General features: G+C 39.5%; 1 pseudogene; it reads right to left on the reverse strand.

Annotated features, from left to right (window-relative positions):
- Positions 1-9,773: 9,773 nt before the first annotated feature.
- LOC147440386 (uncharacterized) lies at positions 9,774-18,639 on the reverse strand (annotated as a pseudogene).
- Between the last annotated feature and the right edge of the window lie 386 nt (positions 18,640-19,025).

The raw sequence follows: 19,025 nt of genomic DNA on the forward strand, positions 1-19,025 counted from the left end.
AGAAGACCCCTAAAAATTGAGATGAATTTCAGGTTGTCATCAACAAGAATTTGTAATCAACGATTACATTGATTAGCAGTAAACACCACACAAAACACTAATCATATTCTTCTTAACACAAAAAAACCATGGTTAACAAGAATCAACGCTCAAAAATAAAATTTGTAACAATTTTGAATCTTACATGCAAATCACATACACATACTGTTTTGTCACCATGAATTGAATTGGCACGTGATCGTTACCGCTCTGATACCATATTGAGATGTAGAGAGAAAGAGAGAGAGACGAGACAAGAGACACACCATATAACTCCCAAAGACTGATTCATATTGAGGACAAGATACAAATATATAAGTGAGACTAAGTTGAGTAGAGTGAGCCATATATAGCTCCAACATAAAAAGCCACATAAATACATCATAAAATGGAGCAAAATTGTTCAAATACAATGTTTATGGCTCTAAGAGATCTCCATTTAGGCAGATGTCCTCCGTTTCATTTTGTAGATCCTCTGCACACACCCCATAGAGAGTAGCAGCTTGATGCTCGTCTCGCACCACCTCAACGGCTTCTGATTGAGCATCTTCTCCAATCTCCTCCATTGATACCACTGTGATTGGCATATGGTAGCCCTCATACATTCGTGCACTACGAGGGGCTACCTCTATGACGTACCACCAGTTTGATGCAGACTTTGTATGATGAAATATCACCTCCCAGAGCCACATAACTTACATGAGAGCTTCCAAGCACATAACTTCTAAAATTGGATGTTAGCTATTTAAATACTTACTTGTTCACAATCCTCTAGTAGTACGAAAGTGTCTCTTAGGTCGATCCATTTATCCACCTCAAGGAAACTAGACTCTCTTCTGCGCACAGTAGCGTTGCGACCCTCCATGTTTATCTTGAACCATTGCACGTCGAAGAAATGCTTGAAGTGAGGAATTAGAGGAAAATGTCACAAAACCTTTTGTGGAATTTTCGTTCCGTGGAGATCTACTTGATATCTCTCGGAATCACATTTCAGACACTTCTCCATGTCTATGTATTCTCCTCTGAAAAGAATGCAGTCGTTAGGACAAGCATGAATCAAATTGTAATCCATACCCAATTTTTGCAAGATCTTTCTTGCTTACTCTCTAGAATCTGGCATCACATTATCAGTTGGCAGTATGTGCTCTTTGAGCAGTCTCACAACGAAAAAATGCGGTACACTTGTGTAAGTAATCTATCAGATCATATTACATCTAGAGTTTTTTATTAAAGTAAACACATTGTGATAGATCACTTGAAAAGCGCTGTGATGCTAGTGTCACTCCATCCAAACTTTGCCTGCATGTGTTGAGAAGAACCAGGAGCGTCTTCAATCTAGACACACGTGATCCATCATACAATGGCGTATCGGCTTCACTTTTCATATCATCATAGATAAGCCTTTTTGAATCCATGATTGTCTCGATCATTTCATCGATCTCGGGCTCAAACATTGCCTCATTGGGAATGTGGTCTGCATGATCAACCTCCGAGCTGTCAGAGGCTACATCTTGTGGCCTGCACGTATGCTGCTTGACCAAAGAGCCTGCGAACACGTCTACTGGGTTGCAAGATTGCTGCCTGTTGGCCAGCGTCAAAGTCCAACGAGTTATAATTGGCAACAAATTGATCTATAATAGATGGATCAAACTCTCCAAATTCATGAATGTGCTGCAAAGAAACGCGTCTTGTACGTCGTACAACATGCTTGCATTGATTACAAGGACATAAGATCCTTGTTTAGAGATAGGTGTTTCAATTGGACTGCCCCACATCCTTGTCACTACTCATAATGAATGTAAAAACCTTATAACTTGGACATAAATTTAATCTTCTATTGGCATCTCTCTCTCTCTCTCTCTCTCTCTCTCTCTCTCTCTCTCTCTCTCTCTCTCTCTCTCTCTCTCTCTCTCTCTCTTTGTTCACACTGTAAACTACCTCACATTCTGTACTCATGTCCAATCCCCGCACACCTTGGTCTAGAGGTGCAAGAAGATCAGAACCATCGGGTTTAATCTCGTCTTTATTGGTCAATGCCTATATTTGTGGGTACAAGAAATCTACAGATCCACGTCTACATGATAGTGCATGTAGTGGACAAAACCCCTTCGCCTCTTCTCTAGCTGTAGCAATTCACAGCATCTTAACATCTCTTCACAGCAGATCTTTGTTCGAGGGATTACTTAGCACATTACATGTTGGCCTCCAATCTGAGTATCATGCCGTTGAAAGCTTTCCAACTTATTGTCGCATCCGTAGAGAGGGATCACCACTCGCCTAATTCTAATTTTTTTTCATAATCCTGAAGGTAGACTTTAATACAAAAGCTAAATCCAAAACCTAACCTTAAATCTAACCTAATTGAACATATGGTGATTTGTGGCTAATTGAATATGGTTAGTGTGTGAGTTAATAGTTGTCAGATTCTGATGGGATTATACATATTGTTGTGTAACTAGTGTTTGCTCTTTGAGCAAAGCCTTCATTAACATGCACTAAAATCTAACCTAAATTTAATCTTATATAATCTAATCTTAAATCAAACATAAATCTAAATCTAATCTAATCTAAAACTCAAATAAACCTAAATCTAATCTAATCTTAAATCTAACCTAAACCTGAATGTAATCTAACTTAAATCTAAATCTAGTTTAGTTAATCTTAAATCTAAATCTAATCTAATCTTAAGCTCAACATAAGCTTAAACATAATCCAATCTTAAATCCTAAACCTAAATGTAATCTAGCTTAAATTTAACCTAGCTAGCTAATGTTAAATCTTGCCCTAATTTTAAATCTAACCTAATCTTAATCTAACGTAAATCTAAATCTAACCTGATCTTAAACTCAACATAAACATAAATCTAAATATAATCTAACTTAATCTTAAATCTAATTTAAATCTTAACCTAATCTTAAATCTAACATAATTTTAAATTTAGCATAAATTTTTTTAAAAGTTAAATGTAATCTAACTTAACCTTAGATCTCAATCTAACCTAATTTTAATTAAATGTAATTTTAAATTTAACCTAAACCTAAATCTTAATATAACATTTTATTTCATATTTTCTCTACTTTTTTTAATCTCTCTCTCTCTCTCTCTCTCTCTCTCTCTTTGTCTCTCTCTCTCTTTGTTTTCTCCCCTTACCTCTCTCTTTTGGTCTTCTCCCCCCCCCCCCCCCCCCCCCCCCCCCCCCTCTCTCTCTCTCTCTCTCTCTCTCTCTCTCTCTCTCTCTTTGCTTTATATATATATATATCTCTCTCTCTCTCTCGTTCTCTCTCTTTACTCTCTCTCGCTCTCTCTCTCTCTCAATGTGTGTGTGTATGCATTCTTTGTTTATGCATGTGTTTCTGTCTATGTGTTTTTTGTTTATGCATGTGTGTACTCTCTCTCTCTCTCTTTCTTTCAAAGACACAATGTGTGTCTGTGAGAGAGAGAGAGAGAGAGAGAGGGAGAGAGAGGGAAAGAGGGGAAGGGAACATGAGAGAGAGGAGAGGGAAGGAGCATACCTGGGTCTCGTTTCTCTCTTTGTGTCTGTGTTGGGGGGGGGGGGGGGGGGGGGGGGGAAGAAAGAGAGAGAGAGAGAGGGAGAGTGCATGTTACCTCTTTCGCTTGAGCGCTTAAAATTTAGATTTGAGATATGAGTTTCTGGTGCTCTCGATTTATTTTCACCCCTGTCGGCATCGATATAGCGTCGCTATGGGCATCATTATGAAACAAAAAAATAGCGATGCTCATAGTGACGACGTGGATTTTCACTTTTGAGCGTCGCACTGCGAGCGTCGCTAATGTGAAGTACCTCCTGTAGTGACTCTCTCAATTGCAACACGAAGATCACATACTCTTTTTGAGAAATATACTTCATCTATTATTTGATAAGTTCTGATTGGTTCTAATCGGAATTGATGCAGGAAAATGGACTTCAAACAAACAAATCAAGTAGTGCGGCATCGATTACTTCCCTGATGTGTGCCTTGCTCCATGAGTGGGAGGCATTGCATGCACTCCCACAACAATCTTCGCAACCTTCAGTGGAAGAGATTGAGTTTGAGGATTTCATTACTCTGATCTTGCCTCTTATTTGGGCTACGATCTCTACACACCGCACTCCAAGGCATCAGGATACCACCAATAATGCCCAAGGCCGATGGTACATAAAACCTTGCTCATCTATCCACTAGTGGAACCACTTCGTGTTCTACGCTCATGCAGACGAAGAATGATGGAGGGAAATTTTCAAGCTTCCCATCAACCTATGTAGTAGCCTATGTGACCTGATTCATGAAGACTTGCAACAAGAGAATATACCAGCTAGGTTTTACAACTTGCCTGGCAGACTATTCACAATGGAGAAGAAAGTCGCAATTTGTGTCATGGTATTGGCGTCGGGAAACATGCACTACCATGTGGAAAACACTTTTAGTTGTGGCCGGTCCACTGTCACCACATTCCTCCACAGGTTCATTGCATCACTTGTGCATAGAGGAGGTCATTTGATAAACTAGCCTACAACCAAATAAGACATGGAAGATATCAAGGACGGGTTCAAGGCTCTTAGAGGATTTCCCAACTGTTGTGATGCCATCGACTGCACACACATCAACATAGACCTACCTCAAAATGAGCAGAGTGAGACTTGGAGAGATAGGTATGTCCACTACAGAATGAATTTACAAGCCATCGTGCACTCCAACATGCGATTCACAGATGTCAATGTGGGTTGGCTAGGTTCATGCAATGGTAACAGGGTCTTTCACAATTCCGGGATTTATAGGCCATTTGCCAAATTGGTGAGCCGTTTGCCAAATTGGCAAAGCCATAGAGGTTACCCACCATCGCATATAGATTGTGGGCAAGCTGTATGGCTTGTCGTTTTGCTAAATGCCTCACCATTGTGTTGGTTTTATGTTAGGTTAGGTTTGAGTTATATGTTAGGTGAGATTACAAGCTAGGTTAGAGCCGTCGACAGCATAATAGTCAAAAAATACAAACGGACTTCGAATATGACTCGTGTACGTATATACTTCTAAAAATGCAAACGGACTTTGGTTAGGTTAGGTTATAGGTTAGGTAGATGTTATAAGTTAGGTTACATTAAGTTAAGTTAGGTATAGATTTTACGTTAGGTTAGATTATAGGTTAGGCATAACGATTATAGGTTAGGATAAAGCTAGCATCAAATGAATAGTACAAGAAATGAAATCATACTTTGAAGATGACTCATGTACTTCTAAAAATGCAAATGGACTTTGGTTAGGTTAGGTTATAGGTTAGGTAGATGTTATAAGTTAGGTTACATTAAGTTAGGTTAGATTATAGGTTAGGCATAACGATTATAGATTAGGTTAGAGCTAGCGTCAAATTAATAGTAGAAAAAATACAATCGGACTTCGAAGATGACTCATGTACTTCTAAAAATGCAAACGGTTAGGTTAGGTTTAGGTTATAATTTAGGTTATATTGTATAGGTTTTATGTTAGGTTAGATTATAGGTTACGCATAACGATTATAGGTTAGGTTAGAGCTAGTGTCAAATTAATAGTAGTAAAAACGCAATCGGACTTCGAAGATGACTTTGTACTTCTTAAAACACAAATGGACTTCGGTTAGGTTAGGTTATAGGTTAGGTAGATGTTATAAGTTAGGTGATATTAAGTTAAGTTACGTATAGGTTTTATGTTAGGTTAGATTATAGGTCAGGCATAACAATTATAGGTTAGGTTAGAGCTATCGTCAAATTAATAGTAGAAAAAACGCAATCGAACTTCGAATTAGATGACTCGTGTACTTCTAAAAAATGCAAACGGACTTCGGTTAGGTTAGGTTATAGGTTAGTTTAGGTTATAAGTTAGGTTACATTAAGTTAGGTTAGGGTTGTGTTATATGTTAGGTTAGAGCTAGCGTCAAATTAATAGTAGAAAAAGCACAATCGGACTTCAAAAATGCACAGAGACTTCCAGAACCTTAATATATAGTCATTGACCAATAAAGATGAGATTATTACCCTGTGGTCCTAATCTCCGTGCACCTCTAGACCGAGGTGTGCGGGGATCGGGCCTAGCTAGAGAATGTGAGGTTGTTAGAGCTAGCAAAAATAGTTGAAAAAGTGCAATTGGACTTCAAAAGTGCACACAGACTTTAACACTAGGTTGGTAATGGGACACTTTTATGTCCTGCTAAGTGACCATTTTCCTTGAATTATGTCAAGAGTTTCAAAATGGATTTTGAGGTGTTATCTATCTAGAAAGTTGTCTCATGAGCTGAAAAAAACTCGACATTTTTTTGGAATATCAATTCCATCTTTAACATTGTCCTTGCACAACATTTCACAACCTAAACTGTGTGGAAAAACGGGTCCAATTTTTGGCTTTTTTAAACTTTTTGCAACTATACCACTCTAGAATTCATGTTTGTGAGGTCTATAATGCTAGAGAACTTTCTTTAGTAGTCCTCAACATGTCCTGATGCTTCTAGGGAGAAATAAATATTAAAATTGTAAGTTATGACCAAATTACAAAAATTGTCAAATCCTGGTTTTTAGTCAATTTTAGCTCTTCTATGATTTTTTTGGTGGATTTCATGATATCCAAATGCATTTTTTATTTTCTATGTCGCATATTGTAACATAAAGCTAATATTCCTTGAGTTTTGAGGCACCTAATACCCTATTTTGCATAGTACACAACGATGGTTGATTTTTTCAATTATAGAAGAAAACGAAACATTCTAGTATATCAAGTATAGCTTTTTCAATATTGTTAGTTTCTTGTGACAACTACATGAATTTTGTAGGTAGTAACCATATCTAGTCATAAGGATCAAATTTGACTAAATATTGAATAGTTTCTATGGGATTCTACAACTCAAAATGTTGAACGCAGTTTTTTCATGTTTGCTGTATTTAACACTTCATCTTTGTCCCCAAGATTCCCCTTTGTAAGAGATGTATTATTCTTTTGACATGCTCCATGGCTCCTTATGAACATAAAGGACAACAGGGAACTAAGAAAACATGCATATATTATTTGTATAGAGCGTGGCTATAGAAACTTTGATGATATGTTTGCAGAATGGTAAAAATTCAACTTTTTTGTACCTATTTATTTTGGCAAACAAAAAATGGTGAGTGAGAAGCAATCATATGTTCTGATCACCAACCCATTGAAGTTAAGTAGGGAATTTATCTCAAGTCCTACAAAAATCCCCAATCTTATTTTTATGCAACAAAATGTAAGAAATGACTGTTTTGATGAAAATGCACTGGTCCATCAACTTTGGAGGCTTGGTGTGACCAAAAGATGAGAAATTTTACAAGTTTCTTATTTTTTCCATGTGTAGTAGGACTTGAACTATAACCTCATGAGAGGATTTTACAAAATGAGTGGATCTACTATGGTTTTGGAGGTTTTTTTCAAAACCTTGAAAGGACACTTTTATGTCCTATTAGGTTACCAACCTAGTGTTAAGAACTTTAATATATAGTCATTGATCAATAAAGACGAGATTATTACCCTGTGGTCCTAATCTCCGTGCATCTCTGGACCGAGGTGTGCGGGGATCGGGCCTGGCTAGAGAATCTGAGGTTGTTAAAGCTTGTCATGTATTTAGTAGTGTGTAGTTATAACAACTAGAGTGTTTTATTTATTTTTTGCATCATTGGCAGATAAAGTATGGACGATAGGATGGCATGTCCTTCTACGCATTGCAAGCATCAGATCTTTCAAAAACGAAAAATTTGCGACCAATACATACGCAATCACGGCCTCTTTTCGATAGAGCAAGTACAAGACCTGCGTTATCGATCTCATGGTCTAGAGATTGAAGGTCAAAGTCTTCAAGTAGATATTGTTGCAACTTCATCCCAGAGAAGACGATTTTCAAACGAGCAACCATCGACTGAGTCCTCCCAACCAATACCTGAAGCGGCATTTCAAGAAGTAGAGATGGAGTAGATGTTGAACGCGTTCTTTGACATGGATTCCAACATAGAAGGTGACAACATTGAACGCAGTACTGTATACCAACCATCGACTAGATTTTCAAACAAGCAGCCATCGACTGAGTCCTCCCAACCAATACCTGAAGCGTCATTTCAAGAAGTAGAGATGGAGTAGATGTTGGACGCGTTCTTTGACATGGATTCCAACATAGAAGGCGACAACATTGAACGCAGTACTGTATACCAACCTTAGCCATCCCGTTTATATCAATGGAATGATAGTAACGATGAAAAGGGCGAGATGATGCAAAGTATTGCATGCATGTCGCTCTACACTGGTTCAAAAATGTCAGTTCTCCGTACTGCATTGGCAATGCTTGTCTACGGGTGGTCCGACGCCTCAGTCACATGAGTTTTTTAGGTAAACATATTTATCCTAAGCATGGTAAAGTGCAAATTACAGCTCATATAAAGTGATTAAAGAGTTGAATTGTTCATGTAACGTCAGGTTGTTGAATGAGCAAATTTTGCAAGAAGGGAATCACATGGTCACTACCTGTCCAACCACTAAAATGCTTCTTACTAATTTGGGGTTGGATTATCAAAAAATACATGCATGTCCTAATGATTGTATACTTTTTTGCAATGACTATGCAAACCTGGAACAGTGTCCCAATTGTGGATCAAACACGTACAGGGAGGACACACAAGGAAAATTTATCCCTGTGAAGGTGCTTCGACACTTTCCTATCATTCCAAGAATAAAGAGCATGTTCAGGTGCAAGTCTATAGACGCTTTGATGACATGGCACTCAAATACTAGATCGAGAGATGATGTTATGCGGGTACCTGCTGACTCTCGTGCATGGAAGCACATAGAGGAAAGTTGGCCTACATTTAAGAACGAGCCTCGATGTATCTGCTTTGGTTTGGCAATGGACAGAGTAAACCCATTCTAATTAAGGAGTTCGTCATCGAGGACGTGGCCTATTTGTCTGGTTAAGTATAATCTTCCATTATGGCTCGCTATCAAGAAGGGCCATCTGTTGTTGCCATTGATCGTCCCCATTGATCGTCCCAAGAAAGTACAAAGCAAAAGAACATGGACGTCTATCTGGCACCACTTATAGAAGAGCTCCAAATCTTGTGGATAGGAATCGATGTGCACTACAAGAGGCTGTGTGCTCTTGTGATGCTTTTAGTGACGAAAATACATTGGGTTTTTATAACCCCCGGCGTCGCTAAGAGCGTGGATACAGGGACGTCTCTATAAGCGTCACTATGACAGTCGCTATATGCGTCTCTATAAACGTCGCTATATAGCGACACCTATAGCGATGATTATAGTGACACTGGAGACCTTATATAGCGACGTTCATAGCGGCGTCCGAGAGGAATTTTTTTTGGTGGTAGGGCATTCCACCCATCAACCATATTGAATGTTTCATTAATTAATTCACCTTTGGAAAAAAGTGCAAAGGTAGATATAGACCCAAAATAGTCACCCACAAGACAATATAACCATCAACTCCATCATCCATCGTATGTATTGTTTGCAAAATAAAGATACAAAACTGACAAGCATGAATTGATGAAAGTAAATCAATGATAATTGTACATATAGGTAAAATCACTTGATTGTTAAACTTTGCAAATGCAATAGTTACAAACCATTGTCATTATTTAAAAAATATACATGGTTTTCAAAAAGACGTATAAAAGTCGTCTCATGATACATAAGCTATGACAAACAGAAACTAATGCTATCTAGCTATGGCTAAACTGATGTCGTCTAATCAGACGTCTCATCGCGTCCAAGCGGCGTATCTGTCGGATTCTGCAAAAAAAACAATAAGATAGCTTTTTGTAAGTATAAACATATAGCGACGTTTATAAAATAATACAACAAATAGAAAAGAATAAACCCTAATACTAACCATGCGGCCGGGAGAACTCGGAATGTCCATAAGGGCGTTTAAGCCCTTCCTGCCTGTGTACTCACGCTCATACGGTGTGGGATCACGTCCTGTCATCAACCACTGTCAAAACATACAAAGAATCCATTATGTTAGAGTTTAAAAAACCATAAACCCTAAACTATCAAACATAGAGAGCAATGCAAAAACACTTACAAAATCGGCCTCAAATGATGCCCACCCACCGCTCCCCAAGTGGTGCGAGCTCCCTATCTCTACTCGCGCTCTGGTTGCCTTCTTTTGTTGCTTCCACTTCTCAGGATTTTTGTGTGCTGCTTTCTTTGCATTCCTCCAATCTTCTTTGGCAGCCAATCTGGTCTGTTCCACCCATGCTTGATTGCTTTTTGCACTTTGGAATGCTTTTGCTTGCAGTATTCGTGCATTCGAACCTTCGTCACGTCTTCATTGAAGCGGTCATCCCGTGTTGGAACGGGAAACTCATCATGAAGCATGCTGATGACTCTGTCTTTTAAATCATTCGGTACTTCACTCTAGGTGTTTAGTATGTATTGTCTAAACACCTGAGAGCAAAGACAACACATGCACGAAATCACCTTCTTGCCTTCACCATCCAAGATGATGCCGCCGCTGAAGTTGACGGAGTAAGGCAATCCCTCTTGCCGTTGACGCGCGAACCTGGGTGTCTCGATAGGGGTCTCTAGCGACGTGTCAATGGGGGTACGGATGTCAGGTGTATCCACTGGAGTCTGAGCTTTGAAGTGAGGAGTGTCCACTGGAGTGACTCCTGCAAGAGTAGCTAGTGGTGTGTAAATGCGGGGAACCACAGTCAGCAGTACAAATCCTCGTGTTGATGGCAATGTCGTGGCTGGTATCATGGCGGAAAAAGAAGGGGAGGGTAAAGAGCCTCTTCGAACATGAGGCGGTGTCAAAGCATCGGCGGTGGCATCCCCACAACAACCGCCACCCCACCACTAGAGCGCTGGCGCCTAGACGAGTGTGAAGATCGTCTCGTCGACACCGAAGCTTCGGAGCGTGCTGAATGCTCCGAAACAGAGGGAGATGGCAATGGAGTAGGAACCCACGATGGTGCACTAGAGTGATGACGCTCCACGTACAATTGTCTCTACTGGGGTGACAAAGAAGAAAGAAACTCATCATCATCCATACCTGCATTAAACACATGAACATTTAAACTTAATATTGAATGAATGGAGTAGAAAACATGGACAAGTAGATAGATAGATAGAGATAGAGATAGATAGATAGAGAGAGAGAGAGGGAGAGAGAGAGAGGAGGAGGTGCTCGTCGTCCTTGCTTATGAGAACATACCTTGAGCATACGTACCTGGAGTGGACGCAAAGACCATTAAATACAATGATGCAATGACGCAATGTTGCAATGATGTGTTCTTCTTCTATTCAACTTGAGTGATGGAAGAGGCAAGTCGATAACTCAAAATTTTCAATCGAAAGAGAGAGAGAGAGAGAGAGAGAGAGAGAGAGAGAGAGAGAAAGAGAGAGAGAGAGTGCACGCAATCAAATCTTGCAGTCAAAAAACCAGGTGGTGGAGCTGCATGTGGCCGTGGATTGCCCAAGATGTGAGCACAAAATCAAAAGAGCGTTATACAACATGGAAGGTACTTAGTGTTGAGCTTATATGTGAAGCTACTCAATATATGGCTTCTCTAAATATGGCACCCAGGTCCCCTCTATATATACATCATCTCATGTGTGTATTCTACACACTTTGGGGTTCTACTTCTGTGTTCTCTCCTTCTCTCAACATGGTATCAGAGCAGTACGTTTTTGTTTTTGATTTTTCTCCTGAACTACCCTCTATTGAGACTGGAATCGATGTGGTCTACAACTTTGTAGAAGGAAGTTTTTTCAAATTCTGCACCGATTTTGAGTTATTGTTCGCGGACTGCGTACATACCTGAAAAGCAACTTCCGCTTTTTGTTTTTGATTTTTGTGCTAATTGGAAACGATTTTGCAGAAACTACTCGCGAGAAAGACCGGAATCGATGTGGTCTACAACTTTGCAGAAGAAAGTGTTTTCAAATTCTGCACCAATTTTGAGTTATCGTTCGCGGACTGCGAATATACCTGAAAAGCAACTTTTGTTTTTTGTTTTTTGATTTTTCTGCTAATTGAAAACGATTTTGCAGAAACTACCCGTCAAAGAGACCGGAATCGATGTGGTCTACAACTTTGCTGAAGAAAGTGTTTTCAAATTCTGCACCAATTTTGAGTTATCGTTCGCGGACTGCGTACATACCTAAAAAGCAATTTCCGTTTTTTGTTTTTTATTTTTCTGCTTATTGAAAACGATTTTGCAGAAACTACCCGTGTGAGAGACTGGAATCGATGTGTTCTACAACTTTGCAGAAGAAACTACCCGCGATGGAGATTGGAATCGATGTGGTCTATAACTTTGCAGAAGAAAATTTCTCTAAATTCTGCACCGATTTTGGGTTATCGTCTCGGACTGCGAATATGTTTGAAAATCAAAATTTTACTTTTTGCTTTTGATTTTTCTCATAATTGAAAACTTCTCAATTATATTTTTCTTCATCAATCATATATTTGTTACTGACGTAATTTTGCTGCAGAAGCCAGTTACACATCGTTCCAATTCAGTCGAGCCGTTGATGATCGTCCAAATTCTATCGAGCTACTGTTGGTACATGATCTTTTGTTATATGATATACTCGTTCATTGATTCTCGTATAATTATTCTTTTAGAGATATAGTTTACGTCGTTTTATTGATAATTTCTCATTGATACCATAGTGATTTTGATAGTACCATGATGATGTTTTGTTAATACTTTGGTCATGGTGATTTTCGTTGATACCATGATGATATGTCATTGATATCATGGTTATTCTCGGTGGTGCCATGATGATATTTCATTGATACCATGGTTATTCTCGGTGATGCCATGATGATGTTTCGTTGATACCATGGTTATTCTCGGTGATGCCATGATGTTGTTTCGTTGATTCCATGGTGATTTTTGTTGATACCATGATGATGTTTTGTTGATACCATGGTTATTCTCGATGATACCATGATGTTGTTTCGTTGATACCATGGTTATTCTCGGTGATGCCATGATGATGTTTCGTTGATACCATGGTTATTCTCGGTGATGCCATGATGTTGTTTCGTTGATACAATGATTATTCTCGGTGATATCATGATGCTTTTCGTTGATACCATGGTCATTTATTCATTTTTATTGATATAATGATGATATTTTGTTAATAATTTGATATCATGATGCTTTTCGTTGATACCATGGTCATTTATTCATTTTTATTGATATAATGATGATATTTTGTTAATACTTTGATGGTATTCATTGATCACTACATTGATAAATGTTGTTTTATGTAGTATATACACATATCATTTGTATCACGTAATCACACATTTTGTACTTTTACGTTTATACTTTATGTACCATATGTTGTCGTGCGTATATATGTCGTCAAAAGAGTGGCGTCGCGAACCATCTCTTATGGCATTGTGAACGTAATTATTTCATTAACGATGCTAATAATTTTCATGACATGTTCTTTTTGGAGTCTATGATCTATGTAGGATTGATCAAAGAATTGATTTTATGAAGACAAACTTGGTGACAATAAAAGACTTATGAAGATATGTTTGGTGATGCCATATTGATGACAACATGAAGACATGTTTGGTGATGCGATATTGATGACAAGCTACACAGCAGATTCACGGAGACACTTTTGATTACAAGCTAATCGATAGTGTTTATACCTCTTTATTGAACCTTTGTATTCATTATTGTATTTGATAGGATAGGAGTAATGTAACTCCTCATAAAACATTCATTGTAAAAGGAGTGATGTAGCTCCTCATAAACATTTGTATATTTAATGATTTTTATAATATAACGGTGGGTGTATATAGAGCTGTGGGTTTTTCCCTTGATCCCCCAAGGGTTTTTTCATCCACAGTTAGGGACCCTTATTTAAGCGGGGGTGTTGAGCTTATATGTGAAGCTACTCAATATATGGCTTCTCTATATATGGCACCCAGGTCCCCTCTATATATACATCATCTCATGTGTGTATTCTACACACTTTGGGGTTCTACTTCTGTTTTCTCTCCTTCTCTCAACACTTAGAGAGCCAGAATGTTTACAAAACGTAGCAAAATTGTTCAAATACAATATTTATGTCTTTAAGAGATCTCTCTCTCATCCTCGCACAGCTCAGCATAACTTACTATATCTATATAGAGCTCTCCGTTTAAACAGATGTCCTCCGTTTCATTTTGTAGATCCTCTGCACGCACCCCATAGAGAGTAGCAGCTTGATGTTCGTCTGGCTCCACCTCAACGGCTTCTGACTGAGCATCTTCTCCAATCTCCTCCATTGAAGCCACTGTGATTGGCACATGGTAGCCTTCATACGTCCGTGCACTATGAGGGGCTACCTCTATGACGTACCACCAGTTTGATGTAGACTTTGTAGGATGAAATATCACCTGCCAGAGCCACATAACTTACGTGAGAGCTTCGAAGCACATAAATTCTAAAATGAGATGTTAACTATTTACATACTTACTTGTTCACAATGCTCGGGTAGTACGAAAGTGTCTCTTAGGTCAGTCCATTTCTTAGTTGAATCCACCTCAAGAAAACTAGACTCTCCTCGCACAGTAGCGTTGTGACCCTCCATGTTTATCTTGAACCATTGCACGTCGAACAAGTCCACAAAAACTCCTTTATAATTGATCCTCAAAATATCTTGTAGCGTGCCGAAACAAGTGAGTTACGCCACCACAGGATCTGCATCAAAGGACCGTCATCGACTAGACTGTTCAAATTTTTCCATGATTCCACAATCTTGAGTAAAACGATTTTTGTCGATCCGTTCTACCCTAAAATGTCCACCTTTACACCATGCTGCTGTGTATGACTTATACTATAACCAATAAAGATTATGAGTGGCCTTTCAAACATCTAAAAAGTCACTAGTCGTACATTGCAAACTTACCTTGGTCGCGCAACCCCGAGAGTACTCCCACTCTTCCTCAGTCACTTCTTCACCGCACTGTTGTGCACTTTTCAATCGGTTGTGCAACCATCTTAAGCTCATGAATGTTGGTAGGCTCTCTAGACCCATTGGATAGTGCATCGGTGGTCGTCTTCCCCATCTCCACTCGATTCGTGCCCTTCGTCGCTCTTGCTTTGCATCCTCATATTGTGAAATCCGCTTTTGCATCACTGGATTGTGAAGCATGCAAAATCGGTTGATTTTAGCCTCTAGATCTTCCGTCATCTTCTTCTCAACACCGAGATTGCACATGACAATCCCATATATGCGCTCATCATCTATGGTTCACCATAGCGTATCCTGGGCTTTATCAAATCCATCTACCCACTCTCCAATGTACACTAGGGACTCTGATACCAGTCAACCTTATGCCATGCTACCCTCCAAACGTGCCTTTTGACGCACATATCCCTTCAGCGTTTTCAAGAAACGTTCTAAAAGGAACATCCATCTAGAATTTAATGTGCCAGCTATTTCCACCTCATCAACTATGTGAACAAGAAGATGCACTTGAATGGTTAGCATGGTAGTAGGAAAATGTTTCTCAAACATGCACACAACCTCCGCAGCGTTTAGTTTGGCGAATGGTATGGAGTCTACATTGATCTCCTTTTGTGAGATCCATTGCACCAACTTTGCAAGTTTGTAGATTATGTTACGGACGTCAAGAGACAAACATCCCTCAATGGAAATCGGTAAAATAAACTGCAAAACACGTGCAACAATGATATTAAAGTCCACACACTAATTTGTTACACAACTCCCACTATGATATATTCCACTATGAACATACCTGACACATGTTATGCCAGTCGTGTGACTTCAAACCGGTAAGCTTTCCTTCTTTAGTAAAACACGTTCGGAGCGAGTGCATTACGCCAGTGGGGGTCCGCAGAGATCGAATGGTCTCTTTTACTTTGCGTTCTTGGGCTCCTGTGAAAATCCACGGTGATTTAGGGAGTTTTTTCGATCCATTGGACACTGTTTGCGGCCAATATTGCTTCATACGATCCACATTTCTAAGGTCAACCGTGGCTCCCAAAGTATCTTTCTTGCCGGCCAGATGATCCCATAGTAGATTATCCACATTCTTAAATATGTGCATTGGATCGAGCAAGTGATTGATCATGAGTTGGGGCCACTATGGTAACTCGTACCATAGAGATAGTCTCTTCATCCCTGGGGACAATCCGTCATCACACATCTCCTTCTGCTGTTACCATGCTTGTGAAGACATCCTCAGTGGCTCTCTTCCCAAAAATCCATCACGTAACACACGATTCTCTGGAAGATATGCTTGATGACCTTCTTTCTTCTTCAATGAGGGCACCCTACGTGCATTCAGTCTAGGTCCACATGTTACACATGCTCTGTATCCGCTTGTTTGAAGCCCTGCATGTATACACATGATAATAGATCAGCTTGAGAAAAACCAAGATTTACAGTGTCTGAGTGAGGCGTGCAAGTAGATCACTTGGGAATTCTGTTAGTCCGGGATAGTCATGCATGGTCCACATTAGAATGCCTCTGATCAAAGAATTCCATCGACCTGTGTGTCGGCTCATATCCACCACTTCTATGCCAATCCACAATGTTTGTAGCTCTTCCAATAGTGGACAAAGATACACATCCATATTCTTCACTTTATATTACCCCAGCACAATCAAGATTAGCCATAGGCGCCCCTTCTTTGTAGTCAACCACGGGGGAATGTTGTAGTTGACGATGACAATGGGCCATACACTGTAAGTTGTTGATCTTTGACCAAATGGATTTACGCCATCCATAGCGAGGCCGAAGCGTAAATTTTGAGCTTCCGTGACAAAATCCGACTATGTTCCATCCATATGTTTCCAGGCTGCGCAATCTGCAGGAATCCGTAGCACACCATCCAAAGATTTATTCTCCTCATGCCATGATGCTACGGCGGCTGTGGACTTACATTCGAAGAAATGGTTGATGCGAGGAAGTAGAGGAAAATGTCGCAAAACCTTTTGCGGAATTTTTGTTTCATGGAGATCTACTCTATATCTCTCGGAATCACATTTCGGAGACTTCTCCATGTCTATGTATTCCCCTATGAAAAGAATGCAGCCATTAGGACAAGCGTGGATCGAATTGTAATCCATCCCCAAGTTTCGCAAAATCTTTCTTGCTTTCTCTCAAGAATCTGGAATCACATTATTAGCTGGTAGTATTGTGCTCTTTGAGCAATCTACACAACATAAAAATACAGTACAATTGTGTAAAAATCTATTAGATCATTATACATTTAGAGTCTTCTTAAAGTAAACTAATTGTAATAGATCACCTGAAAAGCGCTATGATGCTAATGTCACTCCATCCAAACTTTGCTTGCATGTTGAGAAGAACGAGGAGCGCTTTCAATCTAGACACGCATGCTCCATTATACAATGGCGTATCGGCTTCACTTTTCATATGATCATAGATAAGCCTTTCTGAATCCATGATCATCTTGATCATTTCATCAATCTCGGGCTCAAACATTGCCTCGTTGGGAATGTGGTCTGCATGATCATCCCTCGAGCTGTCAGAGGCTACATCTTGTGGCCTCACATATGCTGCTTGACCAAAGCGCCTACGAACACGTGTATTGGGTTGCAAGATTGCTGCCTGTTGGCCAGTATCAGAGTCCGAAAAGCTATAATTGGCGACAACTCCATCTATAATAGATGGATCGAACTCGTCAAATTTGTGAACGTGCCGCAAAGAAATGCGTCTTGTCCATCGCACAGCATGCTTGCAATGATTACAAGGACATAAGATCCTCGTTGAGAGATAGGTGTTTCGGTTGGACGGCCCCACATCCTCGTCACTACTCATAATGAGGGTAAAAATCTTATAACGTGGACAACAAATTTAATCTTCTTTTGGCATTCTTCATCTTATCTCTCTCTCTCTCTCTCTCTTTGTTCACACTGTAAACTACCTCACATTCTCTAGTCATGTCCAATCCCCACACACCTCGGTCTAGAGGTGCACAGAGATCAGAACCACCTGCTTATAATCTCCTCTTTATTGGTCAATGCCTATATTTGTGGGTACAAGAAATCTACACACCCACGTCTACATGATATTGCATGTAGTGGACAAAACCCCTTTGCCTCTTCTCTAGCTGTAGCATTTCACAGCATCTTAAAATCTTTTGACAGTAGATCTTTTCACCGTTCGTCTAACTCTAACTTTTTTACCGTAATCTCGAAGTTAGACTCTAATATAAAAATTCAATACAAAATCTTATCTTAAATCTAATCTAATTGAACATGTGGTGATTCGCTCCATTGAAGGGTCAAAGACATACGAAACTCTTCTTCTCAGCTTTTCGAGCTGCAATGCGAGATCTAGAGTGCTCCTCCTCTGACAATCTGCAAGCTTTCTCTAGTTTGCCCATCAGGGAGGTGGTCTCTCTCAATAGAATTAATATGAAAACAAAGCGATCAGCGCTTGAAAAAATGGCACTTTCGAAAGCTATGTAGCTGCGCAGTAGTTTTTGCGTGGACCCGCTTGCTTGCTTGCACGTCTCTTGGAACTTCTGCGAAGCCGTCTGACTCTCCTTGGAGATTGAGAGCAGCTCTCCATGAGTGACCTCTTCTTGGCACATGCTGCTTTGACTTCTCTTTTGCACCCTGCTTGCTAATATTTCATTCTTTGCCTTTAGGTGACCCCGATGCAGTGTTTGAGTCACTCCTAAGCATCTCCGACGCAGTGACCGAGACACCGGCCACTCTCAAACGCGTAGGCAGTATAATCCTTTAGTGTACTCAAAATAAACCTAAATCTAATCTAATCTAACTTAAATAAACCTAAATCTAATCTAATGTAAATCTAAATCTAACCTTATTTTAAATGATAAAAAGAAGAAAATGGTATAACCTTTCTATCACCCAAGTGTAGTAGATTGGTTATGCCATTTCCCTCTTCAATAACAGGTAAATAACGTAAATAAACCTAAATCTAATCTAATATAACGTAAATCTAAATCTAACG

Source organism: Adiantum capillus-veneris, chromosome 15, assembly GCF_014529385.1.
Source record: "Adiantum capillus-veneris isolate H3 chromosome 15, ASM1452938v2, whole genome shotgun sequence".
In the NCBI taxonomy this organism is placed as follows: Eukaryota; Viridiplantae; Streptophyta; class Polypodiopsida; order Polypodiales; family Pteridaceae; genus Adiantum; species Adiantum capillus-veneris.